The sequence below is a fragment of the Suricata suricatta genome, chromosome 7 (assembly GCF_006229205.1).
Source record: "Suricata suricatta isolate VVHF042 chromosome 7, meerkat_22Aug2017_6uvM2_HiC, whole genome shotgun sequence".
Lineage (NCBI taxonomy): Eukaryota > Metazoa > Chordata > Mammalia > Carnivora > Herpestidae > Suricata > Suricata suricatta.
In genome coordinates this window covers 125,906,460-125,922,767 of record NC_043706.1, presented here as the reverse complement: position 1 = coordinate 125,922,767, position 16,308 = coordinate 125,906,460, and the positions used below count along the sequence as shown (strand labels likewise).

General features: G+C 39.3%; 1 long non-coding RNA gene across 2 annotated transcripts in view; it reads left to right on the top strand.

Annotated features, from left to right (window-relative positions):
* LOC115296460 overlaps positions 1-10,672 on the top strand; it is a 15,667-nt gene extending 4,995 nt beyond the window's left edge. Inside the window, exons 2-5 of one of the 2 annotated variants that reach the window (XR_003910894.1) lie at positions 4,944-4,984; positions 8,744-8,797; positions 8,924-9,079; positions 10,546-10,672. This is a non-coding gene — a long non-coding RNA (uncharacterized LOC115296460). Of the gene's footprint in view, positions 1-4,943; positions 4,985-8,743; positions 9,080-10,545 lie in introns of both variants that reach the window. The other variant, XR_003910893.1, reaches the window with a different exon arrangement.
* The last annotated feature ends 5,636 nt before the right edge of the window (positions 10,673-16,308 follow it).

The following is a 16,308-nucleotide window of genomic DNA, read 5'->3' as shown; positions in this document are numbered from 1 at the left end:
ATTTTTCTGTCTTCTTCAATAGAAAATAAACCCCCTGAGACCTGAAGTTTTATTTTGTTCACTGCTATAACCCAGCACCTGGTAAACAACAGGAGCTCAATAGATACTTGTTGAAAAAATAAATGAATAAGGTGTCATCTTACCATGTTATAGATGGAGTTTTAGGGCAGTGAAACTATTCTGTATGATACTACAGTGGTGAATTCGTATCATTACACGATTGTCCAAACCGATAGACTGCATAATACCAAGAGTGAGCCCTTATGTAAAGATGGACTCTGGATGATAATGATGTGTCCGTGTAGGTTCATGGGTTGTACCAAGTACATCACTCCACAGGACGACGTGGATGTGAGGAAGGCTATATGTGTGGGGGCAGGGTATGTACGGGTGTATATAGACCTCCCACTCAGTTGTGCTGTGTCCTATGTTGAACTGAAAATATTTTTTAAAAACTTTTAAATAAAACAAATAAAAGAAATGTAAAACAGTGCAGCCACTATGGGGGGAAAAAAAAGAAAAGAAAGTATATTAGAAAATAAATAAAAATATGAAATATATTTAAAAATGTAAATACTGATAGAGGCACCTAGGTGGCTCAGTCATTTAAGCATCTGACTCTTGATTTCAGCTCAGGTCATGATCTCACAGTGCATGAGATTGAGCCCTAAGTTGGGCTCTGCACTGACTGCATGGAGCCTGATTCTCCCTCTCTCTTTGCCCCTCCCCTCCCACTCTCTCTCAAAATAAATAAACTTTTAAAAAATGAAAAATAAAATAAAAATATAGATGATAGAGATAGATAGATAGATAGATGATAGATAGATAGATAGATAGATAGGCAGGCAGACAGGCAGACAGGTATCCCTACATATTTCAGAACCCGGCTCAAATGCCTTTTCATTTTTTACACCCTGCCTCAAACCACTCCTTCCCCAACCAGGCAAAAATTATAGCTTCTCTTTGTGATTTTCCAAGTACTTTGGTTTTACCTTTAACATTTTATATGGTGCTATTTGTTAAAACGCTTTAGCTACATAGCTTCTCCCAGGAGATCATTATTTTTAATCCTCTAGGCAATAACACTGACATTTTATATAGTAAAAAATTCAGCACAATTCAGTAAATACTTATTATGGGTATTCCTGCAGCACTTAACTGTTTACTAATTTAATTCCAGAATTTTTAAATCTTCAGATGATTGGTTATGTTCCTTAACTGACATCTGCTCTCAAAGGCAGGTACGATGATCTCTTGTTTCTCCCAGTGGCAAAATCTGAAGATTCTGGAAGACTTTCCATAGTACATCTTTCCCAGATTCCTGATAAAGAAGTCCTCTAAAAATACTCCCCTTACCAGACAATCTTCTCATTTCTAGTTCTATTTAAATTTTGTTTCAGCTATAAAGCAACTTAATTTTATCATCAACAGATTCTGACTCTAAAAGAAAATCAAGAAGGTAACCAAGAAGAGTGTGAACGTCAGTCATAGCTTATCTTTTGTGTGTGTGGTTTTTTTTTTTACCCATATTTGCATCCAGCCTAGCAGGGGCTTAATAGCCCCATGACTCTTACCCTTTGGACAGGAATGTACTGTATCACTAGTTCTCAAACTACAGCACTATAGCCTGCTTCGGAATCCTCTGAAGGGCTTGTTTAAACACAGATTGCTGGGGCCTGCCCCCAGAGTTTCTAAGGCAGGAGGTCTGGGTGGGGACTGATTATTTCTAACAAGTTCCCACATGCTGCTGGTCGTGCTGGTGCAGAGACCGCACTCTGACATCCCTTCCTTTATGTGTGCGGTGCCGACAGAGGCACTCTGCAACGGAGTATCTCCTTTGTAACTGTGAAAAGCCAGAGGGGGGTCAGAAACGGACTGTGTCAATGTTCTAGTACTCCATGATGTTAGATGATAGTGAAACAGAAAGACAAGCCGCATTTGTCCGCCACCCACTAAAAAGAATCACTGCCTTGCTCTTTCATCTCCACCAAATGAAATAAGCACAACTTACCAGGGCCCAAGAAACCAACTCTAAATCTGGCGTAAAAAGAAGAGTAAGATGACTTTCATAAACCTTCAGGGCAAATACATTTGCAGTGGAAGTGAAGGCTTCCCAGGAGAAACACTGCATATGAATATATGTTAGTCTCCTCCTGTCACAGAGCCCTCCCATAAATTCCTTCACAGCCCAGGAGAGAGAAGGGTGACATTGAATCTCTAGACCTGGTGGAAAGCTAAGAAGTAAGCTGTGCCCTAATAAGTTTGTAGAAAGATTTCTCTTAAGATTAGCACCTTAAATATCCCTCACTACTAGCGGGTGCGCTTCCATCTGCAACATTAAGTCTTGTGCAGATATCAGTGAAGTCAGCATTTGTTCCAAAGATTTGGATTATGTGGAAATTTCAAGAAGCTTTTTGTTGTCATTGTTTTTACGCAGAATTCTCAGTCTTATTAAGATGGGTTTATTTCAAATACCTAAACGTGAGGTTTCCTCCTTGTATCGATATTCTGGATGGAAAGGGTACTGTGGTTCATTCTCTCCTCAGGTGGTGGAGGCTACCACTAAAAAAAATTTTTTTTTAGTGTTTAATTATTCTTTGCGAGAGAGGAAAAGAGCATGAGCACAGGAGGGGTAGAGAGAGAGAGACACAGAATCTGAAGCAGGCTCCAGGCACGGAGCTGTTAGCACAGAGCCCAACACAGGGCTCAAACTCACTTAGGGAGAAACAAAGCAATCTCTAGTCCACCAAATACACACACCAGGCATCTTTTACAACTCCTTTCATGGCAGTTAATGGCTTGGAAAGCAGACACAGATATATTTATTGTCTATATGTAAATTTATTAAAGTAATCATTAGTGTTATTGTTTGGAAGTTAGAACTAACCTATGGAAAATAAAGGAATCAAGAGGAATAAGTTTATCTTCTTTTTGAGTCTCTATCACAACAAGCACCTTTTGGGTTATAATTACCTGTAAGCCCTCTTTTCTAATAACTAAGCAACATAGAAAATTCAGTTCTCTGGCTAGGAGTTCACATTCTGTTGAAAGAGTCTGATTAGATAATCATCTCTATAGCCCTTTGGAAATGTCACAGTTGTCCAAGAGTGACACCACACCATCTGTCAACAATTGATTTCAAAACACTGTCTGGAGGAAAAGATCAATTTCTAGTTATGTCATAACATTTAACATAAAATAATCATGAGACCAGTTGAAGACACAAAGCTATTACACTATAGGTAGTAAGAACATATTCAAGTTACAAACAACATAATAGTTATCTAATGTTGAATAACAAATCTCTTCAAGATTTAATGACTTTAAAAAAAACAGTAATTTTTTACATCTCTCATGATTTGTGCAGATCAGGAACAATCCTCCTGATTTGGAAACCACTCTCATGAGGTTTGGTCTTCTGTTAACTGTGGGTGCAGCCACTTGACTGGTACACACTCTGGATTTAATTTTTAAAATTTTTTGTTTATTTTTGATACAGAGAGAGACAGAGCATGGGGGGGGGGCGGGCAGAGAGAGAGGGAGACAGAGAAGCCAAAGCAGGCTCCAGGATCTGAGCCCGACACAGGGCTCAAACCCACAAACATGAGATCATGACCTGAGCCGAAGTCAGAGGCTTAACAGACTGAGCCACCCGGGCGCCCCTCTGGATTTAATTTTTGACATGTAATTGTTTACCATCTGTTTAACCCCCCTAAAATGTAGGCTTCATTCAGGATTTTTCTGCAGGGTTTTTGTTCTTTATTCCCAATATTTAGAATAGCGTCTGGCAGATAGTCTTTAAAAAATATTTGTTCAATCAATATTGTTATGTTTGGAACTCACCCCCCTCCATTAAAAACCATTTTAGGAAAGGGGTGCTTGGGTGGCCCAATTGGTTACGCATCTGACTCTTGATTTCAGCTCTCACCATTGGTGAGTTTGAGCCCCACACAGGGCTCTGTGCTGATAGTGTGGAGCCTGCTTGGAATTCTCAGTCTCTCTCTCTCTCTCTCTCTCTCTCTCTCTCTCTCTCTCTCTCTCTCTCTCATTTTCTCTCAAAATAAATAAATCTGAAAATAAAAATTTTAGGAGAGCTAGATGAGTGATAAGTATTAAGGAGGGCACTTATAATGTTTAGCACTGGGTGTTGTATGTAAGTGATAAATTACTGAATTCTACTCCTGAAACCAACATTGCACTGTACGTTAGCTAACTAAAATTTAAATAAAAATTTGAAAAAAAAATTTTATAATTTGATCAAATGTTTTACTAAGGACTATGAAATATATGTGAGAAGCATTATATTTAAAAAGAATAAAAATAAACTCTTATATGTAAGATTTCTAACTTTCTCTAAAAAAATAAGTCTAATTCATCATAAAGGTGTCCCAAAAATAATATTTCAAGAAATCAACTGGGGGACATGTGGGTCCTCAGTAGGTTAAGCATCCAACTCTTGGTTTGCACTCAGGTCACAATCTCGCTGCTTCGTGGGATCGAACTCTGCATCAATCGACACCTCAATGGGGATTCTCTCTCTTTTTCTGTTCCTCTCTCTCTGCCCCTCCCCTACTCATGTTGTCTCTCTCTCTCTCAAAATAAATAAGTAAATTTAAAAATAAAAGAAATCAGCTATAAGTTTGTTTTATAGTAGACTTCTAAATTACTTTTTAAAGTTATTTATTTGTTTTTATTTTGAGACAGACAGAGATGATACAAGAAGGGGAGAAGCAGAGACGGAGGGAGACAGAGAATCCTAAGCAGGCCCTGTGCTGTCAGTGCAGAGCTCCATGAGGGGCTCAAACTCATAAAACCATGAAATTATGACCTGAGTCAAAACCAAGAGTCCAGAGGTCAACCAACTGAGACAACCAGGTGCCCCTAGACTTTTTCTTTTAATATTGTCATGATCTTGACTGCCTATACTGTACTTCTTTCTTCAGTTTCAGATTGAACTTATCAAACAAGAAACCAGAGGAGCAAGGTATAAAAACAAGACTCTTCTAAGACAACTACATTATCTATCTTTTATTCTTTACTTCCTGTTTGACTCTTTATATTCTGAAAGTATAAATACTAGAAGTTAATATACATCATTCTGCTTTGATTTGATAATGTATGTTAGGGGGTTCTATCACTTTCTCTGAGTGTCCTTCTGTGTCCTAACTTAATTTTGATAATCTTATGTCTTCCTGACTGAAAACTGGTGATCTTGTCAAAACTTTCTAATAGGAAATAATGTTTAACAGAAGTTAATTCTACCCCAAATAGTTTGTTATTGTTCTTTTTTAAAAAATATATATATATTTGTATTTATTCTGAGAGAGAGAGACAGAGAGCAAGTGGGGGAGGGACAGAGAGAGAGACGGAGACAGAGAGAATCCCAAGCAGGCTCTGTGTTGTCAGCACAGAACCCAACATGGGGCTCGAACGCACAAACCACGAGATTATGACCTGAGCTGAAATCAAGAGTCAAACACTTAACCACTGAGCTCCCCAGATGTCCCGTGTTCTTTTTTTTTAAAAAAAGGAACTCAGTAATGGAGTGTGAGCAACTTCATGTCAAATCCAAGATTCTGGATTTATCAGCTAAGTGATATTAAGCAAAGTTTTGGGCTCTAGTCTTTTCTCATGAGTAGAAATAGAAACAATGATATTACTTGGTGTTATGGACTGAATCATATCACCTTCAAAATTCATATGTTGACATACTAAGTCCTAGAATGTTACTGTATTTTGAGGTAATTAAGGTATAATGACATTATATGTTTGGGTCCAAATCCAATATGCCTGGTATTCTTATAAGAAGAGGAGGAGCTTCTGGTTGGCTCAGCAGAGCATAGGACTCCTTTTTTTTTTTTTTTTTACCTTTTATTCATTTTTGAGAGACAGAGAGAGACACAGCTTGAATGGGGGAGGGGCAGAGAGAGAGAGGGAGACACAGCATCGCAAGCAGGCTCCAGGCTCTGAGCTGTCAGCACAGAGCCCGTCATGGGGCTCGAACCCATGAACAGCGAGACCATGACCTGAGCCAAAGTGGGGCACTCAGCCGACTGAGCCACGCAGGCATATGGCTCTTGATCACTGGGCCACTGAATTCAAGCCCCACATTGGGCTTGTAGCCTACTTGGAAAAAAAAGAAGAGAGGAGATTAGGTCACAGACATGAGCACACAGGGAAGGAAAGACATCTGAAGACACAGGAAGGAGACAGCCCTCTCTATGCTAAGGGGTCAGGTCTCAGAAGAAATCTGTCCAGCTGACACCTCAGTCTTGAGCTCCTAGCCTACAAGACTGTGAGAAAAATAAATGTGTGTTGTTTAGGTCACCCAGTCTGTGGTACTTTGTGATGGCAGCCTGAGCAAACAAATACACTTGGCAAAGTTTTCTTGCTTTTTGTTTAGGTTAGTTTGATTTTTAGATTGTACAAGACAGTCTCTGTACAAGTACAGTTTCCTGGGACTCTTGTAACAAATTACCACAAATTCAGTGGCTTAAAAACCATAGAAACTGAGTGTATCCCAGTCTGGAGGACAGAAGTTTGAAATCAGTTTCACTGCGGTAAAATCAGGATGTTGGCAGGGTGACGTCCCCTTTGGAAGCTCGAGGGGAAAATCCCTTCCTTGTCCCTTCCGTCTTAAGGGGCTGCAGGCATTCCTTGGTTAATGGCTGCATCACTCCAATCTCTGCCCCATGGTCATGGCACTTTTTCTTTTTCTGTCTGCATCAAATCTCGCTCTGCCTCTCTTTCAAAATGCTACTTGTGATTGTACCCAGGGCCCACCAGGTTAATCCAGATAATCTCTCCTTCTCATGGTCTTGCACTCAACCCCTTTTATAAAGACCTATTTCTCTATAAAGTAACAGTTACAGATCCCAGGGCTAGGACCTGCCATCTTTGGGAGGCTTTGTGCAGCCTAGTAGTGGATGTGAAAGAGGGAAGCCTTCAGAGTCTTCCTGAGCGATCCTGTTTGCCTTCCTGTGATCCATCGAATTGTATGTTTAATGAACAAGATGTTTAGTGTGCTTGTTCATTTTGAGATTGGGGAGAAAGAGTGGAACACCGAAGCTAAGAAGCTAAGAATTCTGAGGCTGTTGGGATTCCTGGGGCCGGGGGGTTGGGGGGTCAGTTGGTTAAACATCTAACTCTTAATTGCAGCTCAGGTCATGATCTCATGGTTTGTGGGTTCGAGCCCACATCAGGCTCTGCACTGACAGCGTGGATTTTCTCTCTTTCCTTCTCTCTCTGGCCTCCCCCTCTCTCTTTCAAAAATAAATAAGCAGTAAAAAAAGAAAAGAATGTTAAAAACCAGCACAGGGGCACCTGGGTGGCTCAGTTGGTTAAGTGTCTGACTGATTCAGGTCATGATCTCGCAGCCAGTAAGTTCTAGCCCTGTGTCGGGTTCTGTGCTGACAGCGCAGAGCCTGGAGCTTGCTTCAGATTCTGTGCCTCCCTCTCTCTCTGACCCTCCCCGTGCTCTCTTTCCCTCTCACTCTTTCTGTCTCAAATATAAACATAAAAAAAACCCAGCACAGAATATTTCTATACTGACCTCCATTTTGAGTGTTAGCTTCCTATTCTAAAGTTTTAGATTTTGTATTTTGGAACTGAAGTAAGTAATTTGAATGTAAAAAGTAGGACACACAGTTAGCCAATAAGTGTTGCCAATCTTTAAGCATTTGGACATATCTTTACACTCACCATGCGATTTTGTATTTGGGAAATTCTGCTCTCCATCCGCCTCCTGTCTGTCCTTCCCCTTAGCCAGCTCAGGCAAAGTCCAGGAGCAGTGGCAAGTAATTGTGCGTGAGACCAGCTGATGTTTCTGCGGAGAAAGCACTTTTGACCTCCACACCCCTAGTGGCAAAGGGCCCAGAAAGAAAGAGACAACTCCTAGAGTAGCCTTTAATGCCTTTTCCCTGGAATCGGAAACCACCATGTCCCCATTTGCCCAGCACGTGAGCTCTGTACCTTTGACTCGTTGAATGCTACCTAAGATGAACCCTCCAGTTACTTCCAAAACGGGGTCAGAGGTTGCTGGCTGCTGTGCTGTCAATAATGATTATTAATAACAACAGTGTTTCCGATTAGTCTCATATTTTACAACAAAGAGCACTTGGGTACAGATTCTCTTTCCCAAATACTTGGATCATGTATAAATGAAATAAGATACATTTTCAGCTCTTGTATCACTTCAACCCAGGTTATTAGAATTCATTGAATCCCTAAAACTCAGGCAAGAAAGTAAAGGAGGTATTATTATGCTCATTCTCCACATAAGGAGCTTGAGTGTTACAAGCTAATTTTCAAAAAGAAATCCTGACTTTAATACACATTTTAAAAACAGACATGTATGAAAGGTTTTGTTAAATTCATTTGATGAGAAAATCAGGCATGTGTTATAACCAGTTCAAAAACAAAGAAGTCAAGAAGCACATATTTGTACAGAATAAAGGAAGCTTGAAGTGAATTGTTGTCCACCCCACTGGAGGCAGAGGGAGACAGAGGTCAATAAAACTCATACCAGACAGGATGGAATTTGTATGCCTGTTATTTACCATGTACAGAGTAACAAAGTAATTCAAATCAAGTGACATGAGGAAGGACGTAGAGACAACACAGAAGGCTTCCCAATTAGGAGCTGGATGTGAATCTTAGACTCTCTAGAACAAAATGTAGTTTGCTCTACTCCACTGAATGGTCCCAGCTTCTGAGAAAGGTACTCCTTTGTCTCCTCCATTAGGTGAAAGAAAGATACCTCCAAAATTTGCAAATGAGAGTTTCAAAGGTAAACTGGGTAAGAACTTCCGGTTGTCCACGGTCAGCCCTGCTTTGTCTCAAGATGCTCACTGAAGCAGCCAATAGACCAAGATGCAGGTGAAACCAGCTTTGGGGGGATCACCCAGACGTCTCCTCATTCTAGGGCATGATTCCTGAACCAGGGCCAGCGTTGGAATGTGCTCAAGTGCGTTCTATTTCTCAGTGCAGTTGAAGCAGCAGCTTGAATTGGAATGAAAAGTAACTGCTCCCTTCCAAACTCAGATGGGAAATACCTACGAGTGGTCAAAAGTGCCAATGTGTGAGTTCAAACAAGGCTTAATTGAGAGACCTGGCTTGGTCATAACGATAGGGAAGAAAGTCTTCAGCCCAGAACAGTGAAACTATAGCAGGTTATGAAAGTGTGACAGCTTATGCTTCTGGATGTTGCATGCTAGAAATAAGCAGAAAAGTACCACAGTCTCAAAGTATGTGTATTTTAATTTTTATTTAATGCTTTAGACTTACTGAGCTAAAAAATAAATAAATAAATAAAAAGTTAGTAGCATTAACCATTTTGCCTAGCACCAATAACCTAAAAAATGTGGCAACTCAAAAAGAAACAAATAATCATTTCAGTGTAGACTGACCCAGAAATCTAGGACATCACCAAACCTTGTGGTCCCTTTGGGCTTTTCACTTGGAAAGAATGCTATGCCCTTTTTTTTTTCTTGCTTTTATGCTTGAAACCTTTTAAAATCTTGTTCATAAGCTAAATGACTTAGGAACAAAAAACAAAAACAAAAAAACCAAAAAAAATCTTAACACCAGATAGCGAAACATTGCTTCTTTACGAGAGGCATTTTCATTTGTTCTGGTTTTGGTTTTACTTTTTCTGTTATTGTTGTTTTCACTTAAAAATTTTAATTCTTTTTATCAAGGATTTTTTTTTAGCTTAAAGATGCTTGGCATGAGTAAAATAGTAGGGGTTATTTGGTAATAAACATCCTGAAGAAATAATGTAAAGAAGCCTAAATTCAAGTCCAAAGCAATGAAAGGTGAAAAATAAAGAGAATCATAAAACAAGGAGAGGGGACTTTCATTGGTAGCCTTAGGGGATTTGTCTGAAATTATAGTCACACACAAGAAGGGGTGATCCAATCTGTCAAGAAGGTGAGAAAATAAACCACTTAATATGAAGAAATGCTTAGAATGTCCCTGGAGCCACTGTCAGACACTCTTATGATTCAAATTACTCCCATGGATTAAAAAAAATAGGTTAAAAAGATATTAGCACAACTTCTTTGGCAATAATTTCCCCATGAAACATCATAAATAATTGTAATTCTTCAGGACTTCATATCCTACTGATTATAGGTCTGCTTCCTGGCAACCAGCCATTTAAAGAGTCAGTGAAGGCAGCAAGACACGGCAGTCAGAAGATGCTTCCCTTTCGAAAAGTACTTAGATCCTGTCACTTCCCTTCCTAAAAACTTTTACTGGCTCCTCGTTGACATTGGAAAAGTCCCAAACTCTGAAACAAGACACAGTTTGTACTCTGTTAGCTGGTCCAGTCTTGCGTGTCCAATCCCAGCTCAGCCACTTCTATGAACTGAATGGTGCCCCCCCCCCAGTCATATGTTAGGCCCTATCCCCCAGAGTGATGGTATTCAGAGATGGAGCCTTTGAGATGTAATTCGAATCGTATGAGGTCATGATGTTGGGGCCCTCGTGATAGGATTAATACCTTTATAAGATGAGACACCAGAGACCTTGCTCTCCCTACAGCCCTGAGCATGCACCTAGGAAAGGCCATGTGAGGACACAGTGACAAGGCTGCTGTCTGCAACTGAGAAATGGAGCCTCCACCGGAAGATGAACCAGCCGGCATCTAGATCTTGGACTTCTCAGCCTCCAGAACTGTGAGAAATAAATTTCTGTTTTGTTTTGTTTTAATGTTTATTTTTGAGACAGAGAGAGAGAGTGTGAGCAGAGAAGAGGCAGAGAGGGAAGCACAGAATCCAAGGCAGGCTCCAGGCTCTGAGCTGTCAGCACAGAGCCTGATACAGGGCTCAAGCCCGTGAACCACGAGATCATGACCCGAGCCAACTGAGCCACCCAGGCGCCCCTAAATTTCTGGTTTTTAAGCCTCCAGTCTACAATACTTTGTTAAGGTAGCCGGAGCAGACTAAAATAGCCACTTTTCCAAACAAAACTCTAGTGGCACTAAAGTCCCATCCCCTCAACATCTGAGTGCCTTTGCATATACTGTTTCTTTACCCACAATGCTCTCCTTCCTCTTACTTGTGTTTTTGACAGGGGCTATTGCAAAACAACAACCGGCTACTGTCAGCTTCATCCTTAAAATATTTTGTTTCTTAAAATATTTATCTATTGAAGGTGCTATATAACTCAAGCTGGTGGGATACATTGCAATATATTTGCATTTACTTATGCCTTTCTTTGGGAACTTGGTCTTATCCATGTCTACCTTTTATGGCAGTCTTGATTATGTTAAACATATTCTGAAGATTTCTTGGTTAACTTTAATCAAAACTGCATTTTTTTCTTGTTTTCGAGTCCCAACACAAGTAGAACTTCATCTGAACCCCCCTCCCCCCCACTTTCCTCTGGCTTCCATTGATCTTCTTTCATATTTTAGTTATGGTGCTGCAGCCATGTTCGTACATCTAGCTCCTTCAGGCGAGGTATGCCTGCTATATGCACCTCTGTGTCCTTGCCACTAATACAGAGTCAGACACATACTTGTCACTCAACAAAGGCCAAATGCCAGTTTAATGAGATTTAACACAACACAGAGCTAGGGCTTATTCACTTATTCAATCATCCAACTAAAATTAACTGAAAACCTACTATGCGCCAGGTACCTGTTATGTGCCAGACACTGGGAATGCAGAGATTAATAAAACATGTTTCCTGCCTCAGGCTGTCCTCCAGAAAAAAAGAATAACCTCACACTTTGGTTGCATAGGAGAGAGTGTTTCCTAAAACATTCATGGAAATGGTTTGACGGAAAAAAACAGAAAAATTAAAGCAAAATGTTCTTTACTTCTTCATTACTCTTACTCAGACATTAAAATACTGTTTCAGAATGAAACGCAGGGCCTCATACATTCCAAACAAAGGGTCTGAGCTCTGAAACACAAAAGGAATTGTTCAATGTGACTGGGAAACCCTGTGCGATGTGCTGGGAATACAGAATACCTGTCCTCAAGTGCACTTTCCACTCATCGATGACAAATACCTGTTCCAGAAATAATGCTAATGGTGTAGGGGGTTATGTTAATATAGGTTTATGAAAAGGCTAAATGTTAAAGATTAACATTTGTACCCCAAAATCTACCTTCGATGCCATTGACATGCCTGCAAAGTATACTCGCTTCGGCCCTTTGGAAAGAAAAGAGAATTCAACTTAAGATTCAAAACCAGTTTCTCCTGCTCCAGCTATTCCAATACCTACCACTGCTCTTTCCCAGCATGCTAGTCACAGCCAGCAAAGCTGCTTGGCCCATTGTCCCCCAAACTTCCACATTTTGTGCTGGTTTGGAATCATAAGCATCAGTTGGAAGCAAATTCTGTATAAATGTACATTATCAATTCTCATTTTAACCAGAATCCTGCTGCTTCCTAGTCTGTGACTTTTACCATGGTTGACCTTTGGTTTCTTTGTTTCTTTTTTTGTCTCGCAAATGACTTTCATTATGTGAAACCAATGACACTCCAACATTGCCTTTTGGAACACAGACAGTTTTGTTTCTCGATTAGAATTGCTATTTCCAGTCACTGATTTGACTACGTGAATCAGTTATTCTGAACATAATAATGATATGCACTTTAAAATATAAGTGGATCCTACATTCAGAGCAAAGAATATTCCAGAAAAAAAGCATATTATTTTGAAATGCTGAAAATTTATTCTGATGTTCCATAGACACAAACAGTCCCGAACCAAAGCCCCACTCCCCAAATCTATAAATGATACCACACACCACAGTAAACAAAAATGAATTGTATAGCTACCAATTGAACAGTGTAATACTTTCTAAATTATACACAGATTAATTTTTAAAAATGCAATAACTAACTATCAAAAGAAAATTGTACAGGCTAATTAGATGAGATCAGATTGTTAGTCTTTTGCTGAACTCAAAGTTGGAATTCATTTCTTCAAAAATGGTTGGACCTGCACTTTATTGATGTCTAATATGCTGCAAGAACATATGCATACAAAAATCACTTAAGCAAAAAGTCTGTGTTGCTTTTCATGCTTCTGAAGATGCTCATATCGTATTTCTCATATTATCAAGAACACACAGCCCATGATAATTTCAAGCACATTGGTTAGTATCAGATTCACTTGCTGTTATGCTATGAATTATATAGAAATACAGGCAAATGAGGAGAGCAAAATCAGGGCCAACACAAGTAAGTACATTTCTGTCAGCCCCTCACAAAGGACCAGGAGATCCAAACTGCCCTAGCATGGCAGGTCTCTGTGATGACTGAAGATAGGCCAGGTCACACACTGTCATCCAGCACTAGTATTTTGAATCCTTAGACTGTCTCTTAAAATATATGCTTTCCATTTACCCAAACAAAAATTTGGAGGAAAAAAAGTATTCTGGAATTGGTCCTTTAGTGGAAGGATTTATGATCCTTAGTTTATGCTAGACTGATCATAAGAATAATCTTATATTCATTTGGCAATGCAGATGCTCTTAATTTCTTACTTATTGTAGACACAGTTGGAACATTCCACTATTCAAAATGTGACTTTGTAGCATAACTAAACCTCAATTAAATCAGACTGTCTTGTGAAAATTTAGATTATATTTGGTGATAAACTATAATGCTTTGAACACATTATAAAACTTATAAAGCTAAATGAGATCCTCTTATTAAAAGATCAGATATTGCTTCACTTATTAAAAAAAATCAGATATAGATCTAAACTTGTTGGAATTTCTCTTTTGAAAATACCTTTTAAATACTGTTTTTCAGTCACCACCAACACCAACTTCATTGTTTTTTAGCCATTTCTTAGCATTTTATGGGAAAAAAAGAAAACAAAGTTACTCATATTGATTATATATTAACCCCAAATTACTCCTGGTTTATTTTTTAAAGTAAAATCCTTTTCAAAAGAACAAATATAAATCATACTTATTCTTACTGCCCCTAAGAAGCTGTAAATACTGTCAGGTCACATAGTCTTGGGAATGATGAGCTAGACACAAATAACTCAAAGACAGACCTGGATGACATAATGTTCCATGAGCTGATCAAAAGCCAAAGTAGGGGTAAAGGAAAGATCTCAGGACATCTGGTTGCTAAATAAACCTGCTTACTCCATCTTGGAGGAGGCCCCTGACCTCTCTGGGCCTCAATTTTTTCACCTGTGTTGTGAGAAAGCAGGCCTCAAGGATGTTCAAGGTCTACTCTTGTGTTAACAAAACCATGTTTTTTTCTCTCCCATTGTAAAAGAAGAAATAAAAATGAATATTTCCAAGGTATAAAGTTGGAACAAAAATGTGCTTAAGACCTGCAGGTATGGTTGGAGTCCCTGGAGAAAGAGGACAAACAAAAAAAATGGTATTCTCTGGGCCCTTTTCACTCTTAGATGTGCATTTAAACATCAACTACAAGGCTTCCCCACAGGGGTCATTAAAACCTTCTGAATTACAACAGAAATCTTCTTGGTCCCCCCATCTCTCCCCCAACACACTTTCATGCACATGCTGATCAAATAAATTTAGCCCATTTGACTAAATATAATTATTCTTTTCTGAGACATTGTTTTTAATGTGGTGGACATTTTCAGTTTGCAGACCATAAACAGCTAGTGTTCCCTTTCTAATCTAGAAAGACACATTATTGACATAGTAGATATGACATCTATTCAGTTACATTTCTTACTTTCAAGTTAAATTCTTCATCTGGGTTCAAATCATTACACAAGAAAGAGTTGAGGTTATGGAACCTCATTTATGAAAAATTCACCATAAAACTCTTCAGGCCACATTCATTCATTTCTTTTAGTCAAATTTTAGACTTACAATTATTCAATCTGAAAATCATTGAAGTATCCCTCACGTAATACCAGGTTTGATATTTGTGAAAACCTGCTAGTGAAGGTGACAAATACAAAAACAGACAAGTCCCCTCATGACATATGGAGCTCTGTAATAGAAGAAATCCCTAAATCCAGTTTGTGTACATTTAGAAAGTAGAGTATGAACTGGAACCTGAACAATGAATGCAGGCCAGCCAGATTTTGAGAGGGCTTGGGGAAAAGGGATGGAATTCCAGAGGCAAGAGAGATCAGACAGTATTTAGGTTTAAGTATAGGGTTTGGAGGGATGAGGGCAGATAATAGTGAAAGGTAAGACTGGACAGGCAAGTAGGACCAGAGCATGAAAGGACACGCTTGTTCAGCCTTAATTTCTAAACACTTCTCACAAATATATTGAATCTTCATTTATTCTCCACAACAAGCATGCTTAGAGAGTGAATAGTCATTTCTGGGGTATCTGGCTGGCTTAGTCAGTAAAGTGTGTGACTCTTGATTTCAGGGTTGTGAGTTTGAGCTCCACAGTGGGTGTGGAGATTACTTTAAAAAAATAAAATCTTGGGGTGCCTGAGTGGCTCAGTTGGTTGAGCTTCCAACTCTGGATCTCGGCTCAGGACTTGGTCTTTTGGTTGGGTTTTGCACTGACAGTACAGAGCCTCTGGGATTCTCTCTCTCCTTTCTTTCTGACAGCTGGTGCTGTCTCTGTCTCTGTCTCTCAAAAAATAAATACACTAACTTAAAAAAAATAAAAGAAAACCTTTTTTAAAAAAGAAAATGAATTGTAATTTCTATAAAAGAGAAATTAAGGTTCAGAGTAAAGTGATTTGCTGGCATTTATTTTATAGAGTGCCTCTATATTCATTCACAAGACCTAAAATGTTAGGTGGTTGGGGAAGGAATGTTAATAGCAGGTGCTCTTTTGCCTTTCATTCCTAAACCACAGATTCCACACCCTTCTGCACAACCCATTAGAAAATCCATCCATGACTCTTGCAGGACTTTTAAACCTTAGAATGATTCCCTAGGGGTCGTTGGCAGAAATGAAAAGTGACTCATTCAACCGAATTAGGATCCTGGGATTCCTGTGTCTATTTTTAAAGGTATGGAAAAGTCAAGTTGCGATGGCAAGACTACATGGGTAAGTTAACTGAGAAAGAATGACAAACTTAATTTTGGGAAGGGTAAAGCACTATTGGAAATAATGAATGAAAAAAAATCTAGAAAATAAATCCAGATATCTAGATTCACTGAGATTTTTTAAATATTTTATTTATTTTTGAGAGAGCACAGTGGGGGAGGGACAGTGAGAAGGGGACAGAGGATCTGACGTGGTGGGCTCTTTGCTGACAGCAGCAAGCCTGATCTAGGGCTTGAACCTACTACCCTCAAGATCATGACCTCAGTCAAAGTTAGACACTCAACCAACTAAGCCACTCAGGTGCCCCTGAGATCTTTTTTTA